We start from the raw sequence: 26672 nt of genomic DNA on the forward strand, positions 1-26672 counted from the left end.
TGCCCTGCACTGTAGAGCCTAGGGAACTGATGGAGTTGAGGATGAGATGTATAGAACTGTGGGAGAAACTGGGAAGGCTGAATTATGCGAGATATCTACAACGATTGCACGTAGAAGGGGATAAGCCTGGTAGGCTTCTAGCATGGCTCACCAAGCAAGAGATCAAAAGGAACCCCATAATAGTTATAGAAGACGAAACCGGGAGAGAGGTCAGGGACCAGCAGCATATCAATCAATCTTTTGCCCGCTTTTACGAGCAACTGTATGCCCCTAACCCAGAAATTGATCCAGAGGACATTACAGATGCGCTGGCAGAGATAAGGCTGCCAAAGCTGGCAGAAGAGCAAGCGCAAATACTTGATGCCCCACTCACGGAGGAAGAGATAGAGAGCATAATCGCTGAGCTCCCCAAAGGCAAATCCCCAGGCCCAGACAGACTCCCGGGAGAGTTTTCTAAAACATACAACTGTACCATCACCCCGAAACTATTAGAGACATTCCAAGACGCGTATGAAAGTGGACACTTACCGACTAGCATGTCGGAATCAATAATTGTGCCGATCCTTAAACCAGGTAAACCGCCCACGAAATGCGCCTCGTATAGGCCGATCTCCCTCATCAACCAGGATGCCAAGATACTCACGACCGTCCTGGCCAACCGCCTTAAGCAAGTAATCCCTGCCTTAATACACTCCGACCAGACGGGCTACGTCCCAGGGAGGAACACGTCGTGGAACCTCCGTAGATTACATCATGTGATAGATAGGACAAACCAGATACAGGGGGAATGCGCGATAGTGTCACTGGACGCCATTAAGGCATTCGATTCGGTGAATTGGGGGTGGCTCCTGAGGGTCCTCGCTCATTTCGGTATTGGTGAAGGGTTTCTTAGATGGATTGGGCTATTGTACAGGGACCCCAGAGCAAGGGTAAAAACTGGGCGTAACATTTCGGGAGAATGGAGAATATACAGGGGAACCAAGCAGAGGTGCCCACTGTCACCAATGCTGTACATTCTGGCCCTCGAACCGCTGGCGGTCTTCCTCAGGGCAGAATATGGAGACACAGGCATAGACATAGATGGAGTACTGCATCAAATCTCGTTATATGCAGACGACATGCTGCTTTATGTGGGAAATCCGCGTGCCAACCAGCCCTGCCTCCTGGAAGCAATCGGGGCATATACCAGACTCTCCGGCATAGCAATCAACAAAGAAAAATCCCTGATTTTTCCCCTCGCGGGCCTGCAGCGGGTCCCCCTGACGGAGCTCCCAGACCTGTGCCTAACCTGGGCACCACGCTCCTTCCGATACCTAGGAATAGAGATACACCATGACACTGCAGACTCTCACCAACATAACACGCAGGCAGCCCTGGCAAGGACACAGAGGTCTATGAAATTCTGGGGAACACTACCACTGGGAATGATGGGTAGAGCGGCCCTCTTGAAAATTGTGGTACTTCCACGTTTACTGTATTACCTCACGAACATCCCACATAGGATCCCCAAGACCTTCTTCAGCAAGTTAAATTCAATAGCAGGGCGCTTCTTGTGGGCTGGGGGAAGACGCAGAATCGCGCTGAAAACTCTACAGAGAGACTACGAAGATGGGGGCATTAGACTGCCCGACTTTGAGATGTATTATTTAGCAGGGAAGCTCCAGTTCGCAGTCAAGTGGCTAGGAGAGGATGAGACGATCGACACAATTATTTTGCAGCCAACACTAAAAATATATTATTTGAGAGAAATACTATGGCTAGACAACCCCCTACTTAAGACCCTGCCACGTCTGCTTGGCCTTGCAGTGGGGTTGTGGAACAGAGCGTGGAAGCTACAGGGGATACAGGACCCCCAGTCGGCGCAGATCCCTCTCCGGGACTGGTGGGCACGGACACAAACACATTAGCAATCTACCGAACTGAGTGGGAAGGAAAAGATGTGGCACAAATTGGGGACCTACGGAAAGAAGGGAGGTGGGCGGACTTCCAAGAAATGGCGGAGGAATATGATATACATGAAGGCCAATTCATTCTCCATAATAGAATGATCCTCAAAATCAAGAAAAGATGGCCGGCATGGGAGGACCAGGAGGACACCATAAGGGAGCTAGACACGTGGTATGATATATCTGAGGGAACGCACACAACCTCCAGGTTATATGACCAGATGCTAAAAGCCAGTAACAAGAAAGAGCTTCATATAAGACAGAGTTGGGAAGAGGAACTCCACAGGCCCTTTAGTGACCAGGAATGGAGCAGAGTGCTAAAATATCCAAAGAAAGTGTCCAGGAACGCAAGATTCAGACAGGCACAGCTGTACGTGACTCACAGGGCGTACCTCACACCCAAGAGGATGAACAAAATGTATGAGGGAGAGGAAAATAAGTGCCCCCGATGCCCGGCTGACGAAGCAGACATGCTCCACATGTTTTGGGCCTGCCCAACCATACAAACCTTCTGGGAGGGCATTAGAGCCAGAATAATAGACAGTGGACTCCAGATACAGAGGGAGCACTCAGAGTGGTACTTGCTGGGCCTCTTCCCAAGAGGGGGCAGACACGGAACGCATCTAGCTAAGATGAAAGGCTTGATATGCATATTGGCCAAAAGAAGGATAGCTATGGCCTGGAAAACGAAGGAAGGCCCGACCGTAGAGTCATGGTGGTCGGACCTCCGCAAGTGGACTTTGGCGGAAACCACGGTGTGGATAAGAGCAGTGCAAAGAGGGGAAGGGGAAACAGCAGAGAAAATAGCAGCATGGAACTCCCTGGTTCAGGACTTATTTGGCCAAGAGGAGGAGGGTGGGGGAGATGAAGGCCTGGAGAAGGCGCGAGAACAATGAGGGAGATAAGACAGTCAAGCACGGGCACTTAACCAAATGGACAGTATAAATGGAGGGGTAGACCCCGCCCACACAAACAGCCGGCGACGAGATAGCAAGGCTGCCAGCAAGCGCCGAAGAAATGACCCCACGAAAAGAAATTTGTAGAAATGCCAACATGCCAGTTATGTTATGCGTTTGTATGTTGTATTTGTGGTTCTTTTTTTCTTTCTGTTTCTTTTCTTTCTTTACTGGAAAACAATAAAGATATTTAAAAAAAAAAAAATAGTGCCCCGCACTGTGTAAAGTGAACGCACCACTCACTACCCAGTTCCAAGCAGCAGTGCTAGATTAAAGTCCCCGCACCATGGTTCCGAACTGGACACGTCCCCACGCTGGCCAGTTCTCAGTGCTGCCTCCATCAGCCAGGCCTCACAAGCCGGATACACCACAAAGATTCAGTATTGGCCTGTTATAAGTCAAGCAACTTGCGGATGCAATTTATTTTCTGTAATTTAACTGTGAACAATATTGTTTTGTAAGCTGCAGCTGCTGCTTGTTTTAGGTTATTGTATGTTCACCAGAGGGAAGCATGTGTCTACATTGAATCTGATACAATATCCATAGCTGTTTCTCACTGCCTTCTAGGACTAGTGTCCAAGCTTTAAAGTGGTCTGATATTTGACTTCACTGGCTTTTGGCTATTTGTGGAAAATATGTGCAACACAGAAGTGAGAGTCGGCAAGGGTGTGCAGGAAATCAGAACACCTGTTTAGATTGGCAACTCGGAATGCTAGTTGCATGGAGCAGAAACGAAGAATCAATGTTAATTTAAGGGACTTTCCACCATTTAAACCAACGTGCAGCAGCTTTGCATTAATTGGACCAATCCTGAGTTGCCTTTTAAATGATGTGCTTTAATTCGGATTCAGTGTACCTTCATTCTTCCTTTGTCCCTGCTCAGCCCCGGGTGTGCCTCAAATTGCTCTAGTTCAAGCACACTGCTACCCTTTTCTCCCACCTTGTGATTTTAGCCTTGTTCCCTGTCACTTTGTCGGCTCAAAACCTCTCACCCAACTCCCTTTTATTCTCTGGCCATACGTCCTTTTGAGGTGAGCCCTATTCACCCCTCTGTCCTATCAAACAGTTATTTTTTGGATTTCTTACCTGGTTGAGATCAGGGCCATTGTTATGCCCCTTGTTGTATCTAGGGTTGTGGGTGCCTCTGCTGTCTATTGGTATCTTGGTGGAATGTCATGATGTAAGCATGGAGTGTTGGAGTGCATGACTGGCATGTGTCTTTTGAGTGTGTCAGTTAGATCGGTTGAACTGACTGGATGGATGTCCAGTGTTTTTCCTGTTACTGCAACTTGACATAAACATATTCACCTCTTTACCTGGTGTCCTTGGTGTAATATGTAATCAGACGAACCCCATTACTTCACTGATGACGAGGTGGTCTTAGCTGCTGAGGAGGGGGCAGCAGGTGGACAGGACATTGTCCTCCGGGATGGACCGCCATCCATCAAGGTGCCAGCCTCAGTGAGGACAGAGGAACGGTCTCCTCAGGACTTGCAGTCCGGGCGGTGTAAGCGGAGGGGCTGGAGTGTCCGCTGGTACAGGACCAGGTCTAACAGTCCTGAAAGGGCTTGCAGTCCAGGCGGTGCAAGCAGAGGGGCTGAAGTGCCCGCTGGTACAGGGCTAGGCAGAGCTGTCCTGAATGGGCTCTGAGTGCGGTAGTGCAAGCAGAAGGGCTGTAAGGATCCTGCAAGTCCCAGATGAGCTTGCACACCGGGCAGTGCAAGTTTGCTGGCAGAGGTTGGCAGCCTGGCAGTCATCAGCAGCAGCAACAGGACCTGCGGCATAGTGGAATCTGGGCCAATGCACTTCTGTCTGGCAGACGTGTTGGCCACACCATTTCCTGGGATGAGGGGCATCTTTGCACCGGAGCAACAGAGAGGTCCGATGAGTTTGGTAGATGGAGGACAACTGGTTGCATCACTTGGGGTTGCTGCCCACACGCCAACACATGGTCTGGAATACCATGGCCTGTGTGCTGCGTGTGCATGCATCCTTCAAAGCCGGTGGGGCTGCAGCGTTTCCACAGAGTACTAGGCTGATGCTGGTGCAGGTGATGTGTAAGCAAACGGCTGCACATAGCATGGCTTCGGGTCATGTGATCATGTTGGGTTACAGTGACAACTCGGGTGGCCGCTCAGCGATGGACTGCCGACTGCGGTGTACTGTAGAGTGTGAGCGCAAATCGTTTGGAAGCTGCTGTCCATAGGTTGGGTAGAACCTGTCAGCACTGTAATGCAATGGAGAGCAGCATTACCCAGGAGCAGCACTCCATGGAGAATAAGCTGGAGCGAGGTGGTTTCCTTGTTGCTCATGGTGAACAGAGTTCCGTTTGTACATAGGGTGCTCTTTCCAGCACAGTTTTATTTTTTTTTGCCTATGGATTTGAAGATTGTTTTTTGGCTTTCTTTAGACAATTTGAGAGAATTGGATTCGGATGTCTGAGATTCCTTCATCCAGCTGAGAGGTCTGAGCATAACTGAGGACTGAAGGAGGTTTAACTTAGGACTGCTGGAGGTTTAGTTTTTATGGGAGGACTGTTATGCTTTTGTTGTGTTCATGTGGTTGCCTCATGGTTTCAGGAACATGGAGGGTTGGTAATTGGAAGTTGGAATTGAATAAGCAGTCCAGGCAGGGGAGTATACCAGGCAATTTGAAAAGCTATCTAAATGGAGGAGAAGCTTGTGTTAAAGAAAGACTGTTACAGAACTTGTGGACTCAACAAGAACCTTGTGAATCAAGGAGAGACATCAAAGAAGTGTTAGTGGAAGAAAATTGTGTTAAAGAAAGACTGTTACAGAACTCATTGCCTAAACAGGAACCTTGCAAATCAAGGAGACATCTCCCTACTCCTTTGTTACCATAGAGCTCCAAAATCCCTACTACCACACGCTCAACCACCCTGTGAGCCCCTACACCACTACAGACCACCACACCATTTCATATCACCATTCCATTACACCATTACACAACAACACTTCACAGCATCAATTCACACGACTGCTCCTACATCTCAAGGCCCCTACCCCAACACATCTGTCCTCCACACCACACCACCACTCCACCCCATGACTTGACACAACAATAAACCCACTCTACACCACTCATCACCACCACTCCACCCCTATACTGTGATGGCCCACTCCACCAGTCTACTCCCTCCACTCCACAACACCACTACACCCCACACACCCCTACATATTTACAGTCCACCCCATCCCTTGAACTTTGTTGGAAGCTTTTTACCTGCCACGTACCACTGGCACTCTTGTTCCTCACTGTTATTACAAACCTTGTTGGCCTGTAACTAGTCCTATCACCGGTACTTTACCTTCTGAACACATCAGTGATATTTGCCTCGGAGCCAAAGGGTCTTAACAGACTAGCAGGCAGTGATTTCTAATTCTGTTCCTCAGATGCATAAGACCAAAGCCCCTAATCAACTGATGAACATAACACAGTATTTGAAGAATATGTGGGTTTTAACAGGCAGCCAGAGAAATGTTTTTAATACGGGACTAATGTGATCTCTAGGTCTTTTTTTTATTTTTTATTATTTATTTGTGTCACCCGCAGGCGTTCCGACTGGCGGTTTCTTCCACGCTGGGCTTTGGGACACAGGTACGGAAGGTACTAGTCCCTCCTTTGTGTCCGTTACTTTTTCCTCCTTGTAGCGCGGGGCCGCTGGGAGTATATCTACTCTCCCGGCCCAGCGGTCCCTGCGTTGCAACTTTCCTTTGGAAGCTCTCGCTCTTCCGGGTTTCTTCGCTCCTGCCTTTGCGCTGTCCAGGCTCCAGGCTCCAGCCGCTCGCGCCCTTCCGCGAGGGTTTTTTCTACTTCTCTTCCCTCCAGTTTTCTCTGCTGCCGCCGTGCCTCGGCGGTTTCTGTTTTCTCTTTTCGTGCGGCCCCATCCCCGCGGATAGGCGCCGCCCCTTTTCCCTGTGCTTTTCTTTTCTTTTCTCTCTCCACTACTTGCCTGGCGCTTTTCTCCTTTGTTTACCTCTCTCCTCTCCTACGGTCCTGAACCTCCTTGCAGGCCTTGGCTGGTGGGTGTTCCGGCTCACACGACAGGATTCCTCTGTTCCACTGCTGTGTTACCTTCAAGTACACCTACGGATCCAGTCTACTATCTACCTCCTACCCATCTGAAAGTCTACTTTCCGGCTGGAACCACGTCTTCCGGCTACAGACCAGAGGAGTCCAAGGGTTTTTTCCCCATTCGGGGTTTTTTCCCCTATTTCGGCTTGGTTCCGGAAGGGAGGTCCTCGGACAGCTGTTCTCTCCAGCGGTCACGGTGGCCTCCCTCCGTGACAAGCAAGCTCATCGGAAAAAGGAGAAGGATTATCTACTCCGACAGCGTCTGCAGGACCCCGGCAGCGATTCCAGCGGTTCAGGTGAGGAGAGTTCGACAGAAGGGGGAGAAAAGGGAGACCAGGCACTTAAACTGTCACAGTTTGCAACGCCCAAAGAAAGACGCCATGTCAGCCGAAGGGCAAGTGCAAGAACTTTGGAAGGCAATTCAAGCTATGTCTCAGGAACTTCAGGGAGTCAAAGCTGAGAACGCCCTCCTTAGACAAATGGTATCCGCCCGGGAACCTCCTCCTCCAGAATTACCGCCTACAACACTATCCTCGGGAAAATTTGATGGTGCCCCCAAGAAAGTGAAGGAATTCTTAGAGGCGTGTACCGTCTACTTTACTTTCCGACCCCGCACTTTCTCTACAGACCAAGCGAAGGTCGGCTTCCTAATCTCGAACATGACAGGCAACGCTCTGACCTGGGCCACTCCCCTAGTCACAAGCAACAATGCCATTCTCCAAGATTATGCAGCATTCCAAAGTTCTCTGAGACAGACTTTCGAACGCCCAGAGTTGTCATTTACTGCTTCGGAAGAGTTGTTGGATGTGAAGCAAGGTTCTTTGGATGTCCTGTCGTATATCTCTGCTTTCAAAACAGTAGCCTCTGGCGCAGGCTGGCCAGAACCGGCACAGTATGCCATTTTCAGGAGGGGTCTGAAAGAGGAGATTAAGGATGAGTTAGCCAGATCTACTCGCTCACCTACTTTCTCGGACCTGCTAACTGCGGCACTACATATCGAGTATCGTCTACAGGAAAGGAAGATGGAAAGACGCAAACAACGAGGCTCAGGATTCCTCCCGGATTCTCGGGCATACTCTCCCCCCAGTCGTTCTCCCGCTGCCGCTCCAGAGGAACCGATGCAGATTGGCTTCACAAGAGCACCTCTGACTGCTGCCGAAAGACGGCGAAGAAGAGAAAAAGGACTTTGCGCTTACTGTGGGTCGGATCAACACTTTCTAAAGGACTGCACAGAACTGCCTAACAAGAGGCAGGGAAACGAGCACCCTCGGCATCAATAGGGACTAGTGTCCGGGGGTTTCCAGTTCTGTCTACTCGTCCCTATGTTTCTCTAACTGTTTCTTCTTCCAACTCCAAGGAAGATTCCAGACTCATGGTAGTTTCAGCTATCATCATGATAGAAGGCGAGAAGGTGGAGACTCTCGCGTTATTGGACTGCGGAGCAGCAGGAAACTTCGTTGATACCCTATGGGCCGATAAGGTCGGTCTACGCAGGATACCCCGGAAGGAAGATCAGAAGATAGAAGGAGTTGACGGCTCTCCACTATCATCCGGACTCATCACCCATACCACTGAAGAGCTATCCTTAACAGTTTTTCAGCACTCAGAAGTGATAAGGTTCGACATCATTCGGGCTGCACATTTTCCAATTATTTTGGGGATCACATGGCTTCGTAGACACAATCCTCAAATCAATTGGACTAATAACCAGCTGAGTTTCTGTTCTACATACTGCACCGAACATTGTCTTCCACCGAAGAGTCAGAAGGCCCCTCAATCTATTACGGCTCACACCTCCAACTGTGTGGGGGTTTTTGCACTACCCAGTTTTTGTTTGAAATACTCCGAAGTATTCCAAGAAAGCCTTCACTCCAAACTACCACCCCACCGGCCCGAGGACTGTACCATAGATCTGGAACCCAATGCACTAGTTCCCTTCGGCAGAATGTTCTCTCTAACACTTACAGAGAAGCTTGTGTTACGTAACTATTTGGACACTAATATGGCTAATGGGCTGATTCAGCCCTCGAAATCCCCTGCAGGGGCTCCCTTATTTTTCATCAAGAAAAGGGATTCCACTGAACTTAGACCCTGTATAGACTACAGAGGCCTAAATAAGGTAACTATCCGAGATCGCTATCCCATGCCATTGATCTCCGATATCATCGAGGCTGTACAAGGAGCCAGAATTTTTACCAAACTCGACCTCAGAAACGCATACCATCTGCTCAGAATCTCCAAGGGTGACGAATGGAAGACGGCATTCCGCACTCCATTCGGCCTGTACGAGTATAAGGTAATGCCATTTGGACTGGTTAACGCTCCTGCAGTGTTCCAAAGATTTATGGACAGAATGTTTTCCGACATGCTTTCCACTTCTGTCATCATCTATTTGGATGATATCTTGGTCTACTCCTCAAACTTACAGGAACACATCGTCCATGTCACTCAAGTTATTGAACGTCTACAGAAAAACGAGCTATTGGTTAAAGCCGAGAAGTGCAAATTTGCGGTACCTTCTGTGCAGTATCTGGGTTACAAGTTATCAGAAGAGGGAATAGACATGGATCAAAGGAAGGTGCAGGCCATTCTTGAATGGCCAGCCCCCACTTCTGTCCGAGAGGTGCAGAGGTTCCTGGGACTCTCCAACTATTACCGAAGGTTCATCCCCAACTTCTCGGAAGTGGTGTACCCCATCACTCGCCTACTCAAGAAAGAGGCCTTGCCGTTCCGCTGGTCAACCGATACCGAGAACAGTTTCAAGTTGCTCAAACATCTCTTCTGCTCAGCTCCGATACTCCGACACCCGGATCAAACTCAGCCCTTCATCCTGGAGACCGATGCCTCTGCAATTGCCATCGGAGCGGTACTACTTCAGGCTGTCGGTGGAGTGGAACATCCGGTAGCTTACTTATCTAAGACACTCTCACCCAGTCAATTGAATTATTCTGTCCTAGAGAAGGAGCTGTTGGCAATGAAATTGGCTTGCGACGAATGGCGCCATCTGCTCATGGGGGCCCGACATCCCTTCCTTATCAGGACTGACCACAAGAACCTGAAAGCCCTCCAGGAAATGGAGTGTTCTAATTCCAGGCAAGCACGTTGGGCCTATCTTTTCTCGCAATATGATTACCAGATTTCTTACATTCCTGGGTCACTAAACCGTCTGGCAGACGCCCTATCCCGCAAGGACTCCAGCAAGGAAAGGGCTTTGTTATCAGCTGAACCTATGTTTCCTCGCAACCCGATATTGGCCCTCGTTAGCTCTTTCCTACAAGAGGTTAAAGCCGCTGTGGTTCAGGAACTTCCCCAATTACCGCTACACTCCGACTCTCACTACCAGAAGAAGGACGGCTGGCTATTCTTCAAGAAACGACTGTATGTTCCGGAAGGCATGCTGCGAAAGAAGATTCTGGATTGGTGTCACACTTCTCGCCTTGCAGGTCACCGTGGGGGAATCAACACCCTGGAGCTCATCTCGAGGAATTTTTCTTGGCCCACTGTGAGAAGAGATACCCTAAACTTTGTGAAGACCTGTCCTACTTGTGCTCGGTCTAAATATCCTACAGGGAAACCGTTGGGATTACTCACTCAAGTTGAGATGCCTACTCGCCCCTGGGGGTTGGTTTCTACGGATTTCATTGTAGACCTACCGGTATCCGAATCCTGTACCTGCATCATGGTCACGGTGGATGCGTTCTCCAGGATGGCACATTTCTCTCCTCTTTCTGGTGTTCCTACAGCCACCAGGATGGCTGAGGTGTTTGCACGAGATATTTTCAGACTTCACGGTTTACCTGACAAGATCATCTCTGATCGGGGTAGTCAGTACACCTCGAGATTCTGGACAGCCCTATGTACCCGATTGGGGATTGAGAGAGCACTCTCTTCGGGATTCCATCCCCAATCCAACGGGATGACGGAACGTCTGAACGCTACTCTCGAACTATATCTGAGATGTTACGTCACTCAGCATCAAGACAATTGGGTTTCTCTGCTGCCTACTGCAGAATTCTCGTATAACAATACCAGGCACGCTGCCATTGGTCTCTCGCCATTCTTTTGTACTTATGGGGTCCACCCTAAGTCCATTCTTCCTGAGGTTCCAAATTTCACCAACTCCCCAGCGGCCGAAGAAGTATTGGGTCAAATCAAAGATGCCCATGCCACGGCATTGCGGAGCCTAGAGAACAGCAGGAGACGATCGAAGATCGGAGCAGATAAACACCGCAAAGAATGTCCAGACTGGAAGCCAGGCGACAAGGTGTGGTTGTCCACTCGGTTTTTACCCAGATGGACAAGGCCCTCTAAACTCTCCCCTCGCTTTCTGGGTCCCTTTCCCATTCTTCTCAGGATCAATCCTGTGGCTTACCGTCTTCGGCTGCCTCCTTCTCTAAATCGCATTCACCCTGTATTTCATTCGTCTCTTCTAAAACCTTTCTATTCCGACTCTCATCACAGACCAGTGGTCAGACACATTCCCTCTCAGACACCCAATCAAGCAGAATTCGAGGTCTCCAACATTAGAGACTCTAGGTTCTACCGAGGAAGGTTGGAATACCTTTTGTCCTGGAAGGGTTACCCGGAGTCGGAGGACTCTTGGGAACCTGCTTCTCAGGTGCATGCTCCTCGCTTGCTTGCCAGGTTCCACCGCCTGCATCCGGGGAAACCTGGTGTGGTGCGGACTGGAAGGGGGCATACTGTCACCCGCAGGCATTCCGACTGGCGGTTTCTTCCACGCTGGGCTTTGGGACACAGGTACGGAAGGTACTAGTCCCTCCTTTGTGTCCGTTACTTTTTCCTCCTTGTAGCGCGGGGCCGCTGGGAGTATATCTACTCTCCCGGCCCAGCGGTCCCTGCGTTGCAACTTTCCTTTGGAAGCTCTCGCTCTTCCGGGTTTCTTCGCTCCTGCCTTCGCGCTGTCCAGGCTCCAGGCTCCAGCCGCTCGCGCCCTTCCGCGAGGGTTTTTTCTACTTCTCTTCCCTCCAGTTTTCTCTGCTGCCGCCGTGCCTCGGCGGTTTCTGTTTTCTCTTTTCGTGCGGCCCCATCCCCGCGGATAGGCGCCGCCCCTTTTCCCTGTGCTTTTCTTTTCTTTTCTCTCTCCACTACTTGCCTGGCGCTTTTCTCCTTTGTTTACCTCTCGTCTCTCCTACGGTCCTGAACCTCCTTGCAGGCCTTGGCTGGTGGGTGTTCCGGCTCACACGACAGGATTCCTCTGTTCCACTGCTGTGTTACCTTCAAGTACACCTACGGATCCAGTCTACTATCTACCTCCTACCCATCTGAAAGTCTACTTTCCGGCTGGAACCACGTCTTCCGGCTACAGACCAGAGGAGTCCAAGGGTTTTTTCCCCATTCGGGGTTTTTTCCCCTATTTCGGCTTGGTTCCGGAAGGGAGGTCCTCGGACAGCTGTTCTCTCCAGCGGTCACGGTGGCCTCCCTCCGTGACAAGCAAGCTCATCGGAAAAAGGAGAAGGATTATCTACTCCGACGGCGTCTGCAGGACCCCGGCAGCGATTCCAGCGGTTCAGGTGAGGAGAGTTCGACAGAAGGGGGAGAAAAGGGAGACCAGGCACTTAAACTGTCACAATTTGTTTGTGGTTTTACAAAGAAAACCTTTACAAAATATAAAAAGGAATGACATTTTAGTTGTGTTTTGATAGGATCTGGCAGTTTTCCAGGACCCTGACGACAGCCGTAGTGAGCATGACTTCTTGACCAGAAATCAATCTGTCCCAAAAGGAGTCCTGAGTTAAGGTCTCTTCTCTATAGACAAATCTTCCGAGCAACTGCAATCTTGCCCTCCAGGTACCCTCGCATTCTAACAGCAAATGTCTCAATGTTTGTGAGTTCGGTAGGGCACAAGACCTGCAGAGCTTTTTGGCCTTATCGCTCTGGTTTCTTTTGGCCAAGATTTCTCCAGTGTGGGCCAGATTCAATCTTAATCTAAGGAAATTATTTCGGATGTTCTGATCAGGAAATTTTTGAAGATAACGTGGTAATGTGCCTGCTTTTCTCTCAACTTTCAGAAAAAGGTTCGGTGGTTTCAAAAGTCTGACTCCCTCGATCGTGCGGATCCAGTCACATATTTCAAGTTGTTTTTTGATCTTCAGAGGATTAACGAGGAGTATTTCTGTTTTTAAGTTCAGCCTCAGTAAAATGTCGCCCACTTTTCTCTCCAGCCCAAGAAGTTGTTTCGATTTACCCTTTTTATGATGTTCATTTACATCGAAGAAGAGGGTGAAAGGTCTGGCAATGATAATGTCCCGATAAAGCGACAAGAGCTTCCAGTCCGCACGACAACCCAAGGAGATCAGACCTAATTCGAATCTCAGACTGGAGAGGGGGGTGCAAGCGGGTAGATTTAATACCGCTTTCAACAGCCTACCCTCAATTTTGTTCCATTCGAAGTTCCAAAGCAAAGGTTTTGCTTCTAAACCGTAGAAGAGGATTGGTACCGCTTTACCAATATAGAATTTAACAAGTGGGGATAGTGAAAATCCACAGAATTTCCCATTTAAATTCTTCATCTGAGCTATGATATTACCGATCTTTCCGAGGATGGCTGGAAGCAGCTTGCTCAAAGATGGAGATGCAAGGATTTCGTAGCCCAGGTAAATGAGCTCTTCAACTCTGGGAATTTCCATGTCATCTAGAGACCACTTCCTGGACTGGAGGTGTTTCCTCGGATGTTTAAATATCAAGATTTTAGATTTTAAAGGGTTGATTAGTAGGCCATTTATGTAACGCTCACCTGATTCCCGTAGAGGCGCCGGTCTTGACTGGGCGTATACCGTATCTTCAAAGGTGATGTGTAACACACGGCTGGCTCTTTGGGCTGGACCTCTGTGCACTGTATGTCTGACTCGAAGGGTAAGATGTCTGCAGATAGAAAATATGGGATTAATGAACTGGGTTATTAAATGTCTCTCTCTTCTTCCCTTTCTCTTCTCCTGTAGAACCCCAAAGGTTAACGCTCTCACCTTAGGTAAGTGAACGCCGTGCTCTCCATCTGCCTCGGGGCAGGGTGCTGTAACCAGTTTCTTCACTGGATAAGGGGAGCAGGCCTCTTGACTTCAGAGGACTGCTGTCCGTCGTTTACTGCACGAACGGTAAGTTTCGAGTAATTCTAATGTCTTTAAAGTCTTTAGTAATGATGTCTCTTGTTTTGCAGGGTTCCGGCGATGGTGGATGACGGGCTGAAGTGAGTTGAAGATGGAGCCCGTGTGATGAATAGAAGCGCCTGGAAGCACGTAAGTAAGCGCTTGTTGCCTGCTTCACGATGCGCTCTAACTGTCTTTTTATTTTGCAGGTACAAGTTCGGAGCGGCTGCAGGGTGCCGGAATACCCACTGGGTTAGATGTGGAAAGGAGTAATGGCACGTGAGTATTAAAGTTCCCCAATGTCTTTAAACGCACCTTGTTTTGTCTTTCAGATGCAGGATGCAGCGCCGAAGGCCTCCGGAGCGTGCGAAGAGTTGGTAAGCTTTTGTCTTTCAGATGCCGGAATGCAGTGTGAAGACCTCCGGAGCGCACGAAGAGTAGGTAAGCCTTTGTCTTTCAGATGTCGGAATGCAGCGCGAGGCGTTGGTGACAGCCGATGGACCAGGTAAGTGAAGAGCTGTCACTGAAGACCGTAATGCTAACCTGTTCTTTCTTGTCTTTATAGGTGTTGCTGAAGACTGGATTCAGGATGGTAAGCCTTTTTCCTTAGGCCCAGGATCAGATGCAGAAGACACGATGAGCGTTCTGCTGCAGAGGATGCAGAATAACGCAAAGCAAGATTCATCCATCGGGTGTGGTTTAAATAGCCTCCTGTAGTGCTTAGGTGTCTCCTTCCACAGCCACGCCTAGGTAAGAAAAGAGTTCCTGCTTTCCAGAAGAGTTCCAGTGTTCTGAACCTAGGGAGTGGCTCCTGCCCCACCCAACAGGAAAAGTAGTTCCAAACAGAAGAGGATCAGAGGCTCAACTGGCAGGCAAGTAAGCAGCATGGTCTGCTGCAGGTAAGTCCACCCAAGCATTATGAGCCCGGCGCTTCCAGCGCTGGGACTGGGCATATTTATGAGCCTGGTGCCACTGGCGCCAGGACTGGGTCCAAAAGGTCCCAATTGGGACTGGTTGGCACTCGGAACCTGGGTTATGGATCTGCTTCCAAGGGAGTTGGGAAAACCCTGACCTTTTGGAAGCAGAGATCATGACAATTTAGCTTAGCATAATCGCCTAGTTTGAGGAGGAGCCGTTGCAACCCCAATGCCGAGCCATCTAATAAGACGATATCGTCTGCATAGGCCAGCCAGTGTATGCTTCTTCCATTGATCCTGGGTGAGATCATAGATGCCGTGGCCAAAAAGTTTCCGAGGTCTGCCAGGAAGAGATTGAAAAGCAGGGGGGCACCTAGGCACCCCTGCCGCACTCCCTTGAAAACCTGTATTTCCTCTGAGAGGTTGCCAACATCGTCCAACCTAACCCTAATGGTGGTGTTCCTGTGTAATTCCATGAGCATGGCCAGTAGGGGAGCTGGCATCCCCCAATTGTGAAGCTTCTGCCAGAGGAGTGACCTGTCCACCAGGTCAAATGCTTTGGACAGGTCTACCCAGGCCCCAAAGAGTGGAACACCCTCCTTCTTGCTAGATCCTTCACTGAGTAAATTCAGGATAAGGCCATTTAAACTGGTGGAAAGGCCCTTCCTGAAACCCGTTTGATGCCGGGAGAGAATGTGGTTGGTGTCTACCCAGTGTGTAATTTCATTCAGGAGGAGCCGCATGAAAAGCTTACTGTCAATATCCAGGAGGGCGATAGGACGATAACTTGCAGGGTTAAGCCTGTCCCCCCCCTTGAAGAATGGAATAATTAAAGCATTCTTCCATGATGGAGGGAAGATCTCATTCTCTAGGATTTCCTGGAAAAGGTGATACAGAAGCTTTGCCCACAGAGAGGGCTTGTTTTTTAGAACCTGGTAAGTGAGTCCGTTAGGCCCTGCAGCCTTTGACGTAGAAGCAGAGAGGATAAGCTCTTTAATATCTTGTTGGTTGAATGACAATGTCCAACTAGTTGAAGGTCCAATAAAATCTCTGGAACCTGGATATTCAAACTTCTTGGACAGATAGTCGATCCAAGTTTGCTCTGAGACCAGGTTGCAGAGTGAGCTGTTACGACCTGTTTCCAACTGATTGAGAGCTGCCCAAAAGCTTCTGCAATTGTTTGCGTTAAGTAAGTGAAGCATCTTTTCCCCGTCTTCTTGTTTTAGTTGATGTTTGTGGTTGCTGGACCAATTTCTATAAGATTGTTTAACTTTCTTGATTTTTTGCAAGTTTTCTTGTAGGTCTCCTCTTCCTTTTTTCTTTATGATTCGTATGGATTTACGAAGTAATCTCTTTTGCATGTATATTTCTTCGTCAAAATGATGAATATGTGTTTGTTTCCCTATGGCTTTTATTTCATTTGGTGGACAAATTGACCACACAAATTTTCCAAATTTTTCTGGATGGAATTCCTCGATCCACAATGGAGCAGGAACTGCTTCTAGCAGTTGGTTCAGTTTTTTCCCTCCAAATTTATATTTGGATACTCTCAGTTTTCCCTTGAATGCAACTAGTTCCTCCGTGCGGGGTAGATTTGATCCTCTCTGTTGGACTGGAAACCGAAGTTCCAGGCAGGCATGATCACTACCTCCTTCCCAGTTGAGGGTGAGGGTCGGGCAGAGCACTGAAAGGCCTGGTGTCACAAAAATATAGTCTAATGTGGATTGCCACGAACCCTGGCACCATGTATGATTTCCTGTTTCCTTGCCCCCATTTTGCTCGAGAATCCTTTCAAAATCCCAGGAGGAGAGAAAGTCCCGCCAAGTTTTGCCCTTTTGTGACGTGGCCAGCTTACGATGAGCGACCTGATTATTTCTTAGGAAAGTGAGGTCTGCGTTTAAGTCTCCTGCAATGATGATGAGGGCTCTCTTGAAGTCGGTCTTCACGACTGTTAATATGTTGTGTAAGATTTCTGTGAAGTCTTGAAGGTTTATGGTGGCTTGGTTCCAGTAGATGTTGATAACCACTAAGGTTGTTATTGAGTTATATAGGTCAAGCTCCATTTTGCAGGCCTGAATGCCTGCTGCATTGTTGCATAGAGGGACAATTTGTTTAATACTTGAGTTTTTAAGGACCATTAAAAGGCCGCCCGCAGGTCTCCCTTTTGGTTTTTGTGAGGCCCCGAGATTTAGGACTGTAAAGCCCTCTATCTCTATGGGGTTAACAAGCCAAGTCTCCTGGAATAACAAGATATCAACATTTTGTAACAGCTTATTTTTTAGTATTTTTTTTTTTAGAAAACTAGAGCCTCTTGTGTTCCATGAGATTAGTCCCAGGCCATTGTGCCTAAAGACTATTTTGATCCTCACCTAACTTCACGAGAATTTGAGAAATGATCTCAGGAAGTTTTGTGATTAGATTTTCATTAAGATTGAGACTGAGGGTCGGGATCCTTGAGTGTACTGACCCTGGACCAGCTGGTCCTCCGAGGCTTGGACTAACTTCTCTGTTTGGAGAAAGGCAGGAGTAAATCCTGTCTCTATCTTCCTCTTCTCGCTCAAACACCAAGAGGCCTGATCTGGCCAGGTCGATTTTATTCCTGATAATTGCCTGATGGGATCTTCTAGAGACAAGGCCGACCTCCACAAGAAATCTGTCATTCGCCACTGGAAATTTGACATATTCGATGTCATCTGACGAAAAAAGAAACAGATTGTAATTTTTTCTAATTTCCGTCAACAGTACTGATCTACAGAGTGATGTATACCTATTAGGTCTTTCCAGTCTTAACCAGATCCTGGGAATTGAGAAATCAGCTATTTCCGGCTCTGTAGCCCTCGCAGGTGTGGAGAGAAGAGAGCTCTCTAGTTCATCTTCCACTACTCTGGTGAATGAGCGCAGCTCTAGGCTTGATGATTTTCCTAGACCGTTCCGACAGACCGCTTCATTAAGCGTGGGTCTAGTAAAGGCGTTGTCGAGGATAGGCCGGGGCTGGAAGAAGGCGACCGTTGGAGTTTCGACAGCCGGATTTGCAATGGCGTTTAGGCTGGTAGGCGCCGGTCTAGTGTTGCTTGCACAGCTGATGATGTCTTTTTGGATTTTATTTTTTAGGAAGATAGGTGCTAACTTAATGTTCATCTGGGCCGCTTTTGGGCTTTGATGGTTGGAAATTCCGCTCACAGGGTTTATTGGCTCCGTTTATATGGCCATGTTTGAAGTTTGTACCTTAATGTTGGTTTGAACCTCCCCTGCTTTTGCAGAGACCTCTTTTTTTCCGTTTTTCCCCTGTCCCCTTGTGGTGGGCCTAGAGGAACTTTGGTTTTCACTCTGAGATGGTCCAGCTACTGAGAGTATTTCAGCTTCTAGGTCGAAGGTCTTTTCCTCAGACAATGTGATTTTTTTCAGGAAGGCATTGGTTCCATATTTTTTTTGGGTTCTGTTTTTCTGATTTTTTGATTTTTTTTGGGTTTTCTCCGACTGTAGGTGAGAGCAAGAGTCTTTTGCGGTAAGTTTTTTTTTTTGCTTGTTCCTTCTTCTTTTTCGAGAGTAGCATGGGGTTGCAGGATCGAAGATCGTTTCATTGTGTGGGGAGACTTGAGTATTTGCTACAATGATGTTTCTCGGGTTTTCCGCGATCTCTTCAATGCCTTCCAAATCAACATTTGCTAGTCTTCGAAATTCTTCTAGAACTGAATTTGATAGTGGAGTGTCATCGAAGCAGTCTATGGGGTCCTCTTCTAACTGTAGTTGATTCTTAGACATACTTTCTTGAATGACCAATGGGAGGTTTTTAATGAGCTCTTGTGTTGTGAGGTTGTTCTTGGCCTCTTCCTTCAATAGACGATAGATTTGAGTGAGGTCCAGACCTTGTTTCACTCCCTCTGTTTGTGCGTCTTTTATGGTTGGAATCAGGATTGTATTCATGATGTTATTGAGAGCCGTTGTTGTTGATTCGTTCTTTGACACTTCATTCGCGAGTTCCAGTAGGACACCTGCTTGTGTTTGGACCTCTGTTTTTAGAAGTTCAAAAACGGACACTAGGGAGTTCAGTACAAATCTCAGTGCTGTCAACGTATTCTCACTGGCTGTCAAAGGAATCCCTTGTGAAAGAGAGGTATGTCTTTCTTGTGCGTCCCGTAGTCCGTTTTCTGGTGCTTTAAGTAATGATAATTCCGAGGGGCGGAGAGAGTCTGTAAACGAGGATGGAGGGAAGATATTGTCGCCCTCCTGATTTATATAGGAAGACTGGCTGGAGGTAACAATTAAATCAGCTAGATCATTTGTATTCTTGTTTCTTTTCCTTATGAAGTGATCATTGATTCTGCTTTGAATTTTTTTAGTTGTTAGAGTATATTCCAGTCCTCTTTTCCAACCTTCCTGAATAAGGGGTGGGGGGACGTAGGATTTAGAAGCCGGAAGATTATCAACATGAACAATGGCTTGGGTGACGTGAGAGGGAGTCTGGGATGTTCCTGGTATGCAGGGGGCTGATGCGTCAGGTGCCGCAGTACCCTCTCCCTCGAGGTATGATCCTTCCTGGTCAACCATATCTTCAAGGAGGGGTGTGCTCCGGAGTCTCATTATCAACCTCCTCTCTTCTTTTATAAATCAATAGGTGGAAAGGATGAAAACCCACCCCAGAGGTAATATCAAGCAGGGTGCTGCGCCTAGAATTGCAATTTCACGAAGTAATATAAGAAACAGTATAATGTAGGTGTACCTTATGCTCACCTCCGCGCAACAGCCGCTTAACAGCCCAGTGCCTTTACCCCTGTCGGGCTTAATGCCGCAAGGGTGGCTGTGTCCGGCTTTTGCAGCTGGGAAAAGTCACGTGGCACTGCACGTGACCGCCGATAGGCTCCGCCCCCTCCTGGGAGCGAGCGCAAGGCTGCAAGGGTCTCTGAGACTCGACACGGGCTTAGCTGGATTCCGGCGCTGGGTTCACTTGACACAATGGTCTCGCCGCTCGGGCGGCTGTGTCCGGCTTTTGCAGCTGGGAAAAGTCACGTGGCGCTGCACGTGACCGCCGATAGGCTCCGCCCCCTCCTGGGAGCGAGCGCAAGGCTGCAAGGGTCTCCGAGACTCGACACGGGCTTAGCTGGATTCCGGCGCTGGGTTCACTTGACACAATGGTCTCGCCGCTCGGGCGGCTGTGTCCGGCTTTTGCAGCTGGGAAAAGTCACGTGGCGCTGCACGTGACCGCCGATAGGCTCCGCCCCCTCCTGGGAGCGAGCGCAAGGCTGCAAGGGTCTCCGAGACTCGACACGGGCTTAGCTGGATTCCGGCGCTGGTTTCACTTGACACAATGGTCTCGCCGCTCGGGCGGCTGTGTCCGGCTTTTGCAGCTGGGAAAAGTCACGTGGCGCTGCACGTGACCGCCGATAGGCTCCGCCCCCTCCTGGGAGCGAGCGCAAGGCTGCAAGGGTCTCTGAGACTCGACACGGGCTTAGCTGGATTCCGGCGCTGGGTTCACTTGACACAATGGTCTCGCCGCTCGGGCGGCTATGTCCGGCTTTTGCAGCTGGGAAAAGTCACGTGGCGCTGCACGTGACCGCCGATAGGCTCCGCCCCCTCCTGGGAGCGAGCGCAAGGCTGCAAGGGTCTCCGAGACTCGACACGGGCTTAGCTGGATTCCGGCGCTGGGTTCACTTGACACAATGGTCTCTAGGTCTCAGCCTGAGGTTCAGTCTTGCTGCCTTGTTTTGGATGAGTTGGATCTGATCGATGAGACATTTGTGGCAGCCTGAATAGAGAGTGTTACAAAAGTACAACCAGAAAAAGGGCCTTGTCACTTCCAATTTGAATTCAATGTTGAGTAGCGGGAGCATGTGATTGATGCTGTGTAAGCTGAAATGTGATTTCTTACTGAGGTTTAGGATTTAAGAGAAAGTGAGAGGGTGTCAAAGCAAAGCCCTGGGCTTTTGGCCTGCATAACTGATAGTGGGTAACCCATGGTAGAAGGCCAAGGCAGGGGAATGGCACTATGTACAATGTAGCCAAGCAATAGTGACTCCATTGAGTCAGAGACAATTATCAGTAATCCAGTCTTGTATATGGATGAGGCAAGAAGGGATCAGGTGTGGGTACAGAGTACAGACATCCACGTTACAGGCAACTTGGGAGCTAACTGCATGAATCTGGATAGCAGAGAAGGACAACATTATATCTGCTAAAGGCTTGAGTCTTGAGGTAGATGTGGAAGAGCCAGGGAGGGTGGATGAATGAGCCTTGCAGAACTCCACAGTTGTACCAGTAAGGACGAGAGAAGAAAGGCCTGAACTTCATGAACTTCACAGTCATGAAGTAAGGGGGTGATTCACTTGAGGGCACTATCTTTGATACTAAGATTTTTTTCAAACCTTTTCAGAATACTAGAATGTTTCATGGTATCAAACACAGTAGAGAAATCAAGTAAGATGAGACCGGCAGATGAGTTGTTATGCACAGAATGGGTATGTTTATCGCTCAGAAATAGTAACATGGATTCTGTCTTCTAGCAAGAATTTATGGTCATGATGAAGTTTATGAGATTAAAAAAAAGTCCAGGAGATGCTACCTGCCTATATTCTCTACAGCCTTATCCAGGAAAGCGGTGTTTGCAATATGTCAATTGATAATGTTTCCTGAAACTTTCTTTGAAAGCAGGGGACCCACGATTATTTTATTGAGTGAGATAAACTACCATACAAGAAGGAGGTACTGACAAGTTTTGCAAGAGATGGGGCCAGGGCATTGATGTTGGCTCTGGTGATTAATGCAGGGCAGGGTTGGACCTGCTCTGAGGATGCCTTCACTTTGAAGACAGACTATTCAATTCCTTCTGGGGTGATTTTATGGATGTTTAAATTTGTTTTAAAAAGTGTTACGATTTAAGATGCAGAGGGGCTGTGGATATGATATGATAGGTTATTTATAACACACTTAATACCCAGAGGTTTCTAATCGTGGACCGGGGTTCAGACATGTGGTGCTCTGTGTCGTCTTGCTTCCAAGACGAGCAAGTTGCCCCTTAGCTATCCTCTCGAGACAATATGACATGGCATGTGATAGTTCATTTAATCAACTTGACCTTTTTGGCAAACAAGGAAGGTATGCTATTGGCCCAAGCCTGAGAATTATTGGAGGCTCCCTTGGTATAAATGTGAAAGATCACAACTGAGGTGTTGGCGGATTGAGAGATTCTATCATGGAAAACTGCTTTTGGTTGCATTTAATAATCACTTGCTACATGCATTGATATCTAAGGGAGCTGAGTTTGTCAAGATGGTCTTATATTTTTCTGCATTTGTGCTCAAGTGTTCTATTTTTATTTGTAACAAAGCCAGTCCTGTATTTTAGCAGTTATTACTTTTAGGAGATTGTTAAGATGGTCTGGAAAGTACCAAAATGACACAGAGGTACTGGAGCCAGTTCAAACCAGAGTTGATGATGTAAATAGACAAAGTGCGAGGCAAAGCCCAGCTTTATTAACATCCAAATAAAACAGGGACAGCATACAAGCATACAATGTCATAGCTCTCAGTGTGCCTACCAAAAGCAACAGTTTTTATACTCACTATTTGTCATAACTGACATCATACATTAATCTTAGCTACCAAAACCTACAGGTTACGGTGATTGGTTATGGAAATTCACTACATACACATTCTATAGGGGTTAAACTTCTGATTGGGTGACGTAATCTGATGGCTCCTCCTGAGACCACCTCTAAATTGACAACAGTAAAAAGACAATCTCTACAATAGACTTTTGGTTGGCATAATACGCACTGGGTGGCCTAACATTGGGTATTTTGATTGGTTGGCTTTCTACTGAGCAACCTCGGGCAACTGGCAGGTTGTAAAAAAATGAGCAGACAGGAGTAGGGGGAGAGAGGTCCATGGACTGCTTTCCCTTCAATTAAAGACAATTCCATGCCTTATTCCTAAGCATTGAGTCAGGGTACTTCCTTTGTATTTGACCCTGTGTGGTGCCTCATGTCTGGGAATATGCATGAAGAGTGAGGCAGGTGCCTATCTGTGTTCACTACTAGAGAGCATACAATGTCCTTCAATTATGGGTCACATGTGATGAGACCACATTTGGAATTATTTCACCCTGCATTTATTGGGATTTTAGCTAATATTAATATTGATGTTTTGGTTCCTTTTAACAATGGAGACACGCTTGGGTTATTCTTCATGGAGTCCTTTGGCCTCTTGTTGTCCAGCACTTGGCTTTCAAAAGGCTGGTTGGTTCTTTTAATTAAACTAATAATATATGGCTTGCGTCTTGGGAGTTGTTACCTTGTGCTTCCACTGCAACGTTCCTATCCTCCCTTTTTCATGCTAATCTTGGCTTGGGTTGCTGGCTACCGCCTGGGCTCTGCATGGATCTGTATTTTGCTATTTCAGCATTTTGAGTTCTCATGAATCCATGACTTACTTAAAGGTATGTTGCCCCTGCCATTTTGGAAAATATGGCTGCCCATTACTCTCGCATTTTTATGTGTTAGTGAGGTATATTCACTTATTGTTCATGTTGCGTTCAGAGTATTCAATGTTTATGTTAGTATTCTTCATGTCTTATGGACGCCATGCTTATATTCTTCATGTATAAATGCATATATTAACTAGTGTTTGCTTCTTCATGTTAAGTGCACATTTACTTCATGCCAAACTACGCTCGTATTTCATTGTTTTGTAATTTCTTCTTGCCATCTTTAGCTGAGATCATGTCCATCTCCTGTTGTACCTGCCTGGGATATGGGCAGTACAGTTGCCTTAGCTATGGATGATGTAACCATCTGCCTCCCAACAAGCTTTGTTCGTTTTGAGAATGGATGGTGCAAAATGATCTAAGGTTCTTGCTAGCTCACTTTTTAGGCAGGCCAGCAGCTGTTCAGAGGTGGTCCTTCTCCAGGTAGAAGCAGGTTGACTGTTGCAGTGAAATGGTGTTCTCATTGGAGGGACCTAGATGTATTCCTCTGGTGCTTTGGGGCACTGGGGATGTTTTTAGGACTGTACCCACCATGCATGGAGGAGGTGACTATCTGACAGTGGAACTGGATGTTAGAGCGGGAGAAATTACTGGCAAGCAAATTAGTGAGAGTGTGACCTCCTTTTCGGGTTGGAGGTGTTGGGCAGGTGACTATAGACACGAAGTTGTAGTTGCTGGAGAGGAGAGAAGTGGATTTAATAGATGGAGATCTCAGCTAACTATTGGGATCACCATTATGACTGTTCTGTAAGAGATGGCTTGAAAGTTGTCCCATAGCGTAGTGTGGGGGCATCATAAAATCATTCATTTCTCCAATAGTATACCTGAAAGATGACTAACAGAAATACAAATAAACCTATAGCTCACAATGTTGTAATGAGGCCACAGTCACCATGGCTGTTAGCTGTACTAAGTTGGCCCTGACTTCAGGAGACTGACATTGTCATTAGTAAGTGGTACTAGGTGGCCCTGGCATCACTAAACAGTGCATGTCATAGCTTGCAATAATAAGCTGGACAGAGAAATGATTAGCATTTCCAGGTGGAACTACCCAGAGTGCTATTTGTATGAGAAAGTGGCAGGCAGCCACTCAAGGGCATGTACAAGGTGAAACAATGCAGGAAGAAAACTAGCACATGATGTAGAAAGAAGCAGCATTTTTAATGGACAAGTGTACGTATGCTCCATGAAGTGAGAATATGCATCTTCCCAGCACTGTATGAAACTTCCCAAGGCAGAGTGAGATATTTCATAAGATGCTCATCATCAGCACTGTTGGAAGGGGTTGCTGTTGTTGCTTTTAGCTTAAATTGGAAATATGAAAAGTTATTGTATCACCCTGTAATGTAACAAACTGACTCTGTCTCTTGTTGCAAACATGCTGCGTGGACTTAGCTTTCCTGGACAGTACAGAAACCAATAGCATCTTCAGGTGTATGACAGATGACAACAACAGAAATGCAATTGTTTGCACTGACCATACATTTACAGGCACGGCTTTCAAAGGAGATCTAAACATTACTGGTATTCTTGTGGCAATAAGCCCTGAGACAACGGGCCAATACTGCCCCCGGTATGGGGCATTACCACAGGCGGTATTGGGCCGCCGTCTAGGGCCTTATTGCCATTAGTATTCTGGGGTCTGCACGCTCGGGAAACTAGTTTTCCCGAGAGTGTGCAGCCCCGGAACACTAGTGGCTGACGAAACCTTTTCAAGCAGCATTTCTTTTGCAGTTTGAAAAGGTTTTGTCGCAGTAAACATTGGTTTTAGGAACAGTTGAACGCGCATACTGCTTCATTATCATGGAGTAACAGGGTGCCATGTTGGGCCAAGTTGCGTCGTACTAATGAAACTGGCTACCTTGGAAAAGGGAGAAGGTCCATTCTCCCTTACCATGGTGATCAGAAAAAAAGAAAAAAAAAGTGTACCCGGCACGGGATGCGCGCAAGTGCATCCACGGGATTACACTGTGGTATAGCTCGGAAACGAGCCATTCCATGTTCAGTGTTTCCCGTGGACGCACCGTTCCGGGTACTAATGGTTATTGTCAGATAGGCAACTGAAAATAGAGCCACTGCAAGCCTGCTGTTGGTGTGGATCTTGTTTCCAGATGGCAATTAGGTGTCAACCAGGGCGGTGTAGTTATCAGTGAATCAGGACTCCATTGTCTCCCAAATTTTCAAATTGTGTTTTTCTAGAAGACTGTGCATTTTGTTGACCTGCTCATTTGCAGATCTGGCATTCATAGGATAAGGCTTTACAGGTGAAGAGCAGACCTATGATGACATAGAGCAGTACTATACTGTGTACTTAACAGACTGCTAGAAAGTGGGCAACTGGGATAGGGTCCTCTGTAACAATGGGGATGCCCTGGCAGAGGGAGAGAGAGCACATGGAGAAGAGAGTCAAAGATCAGGAGATTATTGTGAAGGTGAAAAAATATATTTGATGCATTTGCATCATAGTCATCTATAAGCAGGCCAGAGTTAAACCTACGTGTCAACTTCTCAAATGGTTTCCCCGCAACCTTGAGGTGCACTCAGGCAGGAAAATATATGACTTGAATAGTTTCTCAACAAATTCAGTTTGTTTTATTCTAAATGGTTGTATCAGTTGTGGTTCTCAGGACCATTTGTAGTTATGTATTGATCAGTTGTGCATTGGCATCATTTTAAATATGGTATATCGTCCTTTCATCGCGGGATGTTTTGTCACAGGGTTTGGGGCGGGCGCCCCATAAATAAACAATAAAACATTTTATTTGTTTTTTCATTGAAAAAATCTGCAGTAAAAAACCCTGTGAAAAAACATCCCGCAATGAAATGACATAGAACCTTAAATATATGTTAGCATTCCTGTCAGGATTAGTCAGGCGAGTACTAAGGCAGCGAATATGGCAAGGGAAATGTGCACCCAGGAACAACGACTCAGGTATGCTAGAACCCAGGAGTGCAAAATAGAGTGTGACATCAAAACCAATATATGAAAAGGGATGTGGGGTAAGCACCTGACCGCGAGGAAAGTCGGCAAGCACCTTACCCCCAATTGCTGTTACAGGTACTGACAGCGCTAAACCCACGTGGAGGGCCAGCAATGACAGGATCTGTGTACTAACACTCTTGATGGTATTACATAAGGGAACTTAGGAACTGTACTCACGAGGACGAGATACACCT

Source organism: Ambystoma mexicanum, chromosome 5p, assembly GCF_040938575.1.
Source record: "Ambystoma mexicanum isolate Mex_15411 chromosome 5p, UKY_AmexF1_1, whole genome shotgun sequence".
NCBI classification, from domain to species: Eukaryota; Metazoa; Chordata; class Amphibia; order Caudata; family Ambystomatidae; genus Ambystoma; species Ambystoma mexicanum.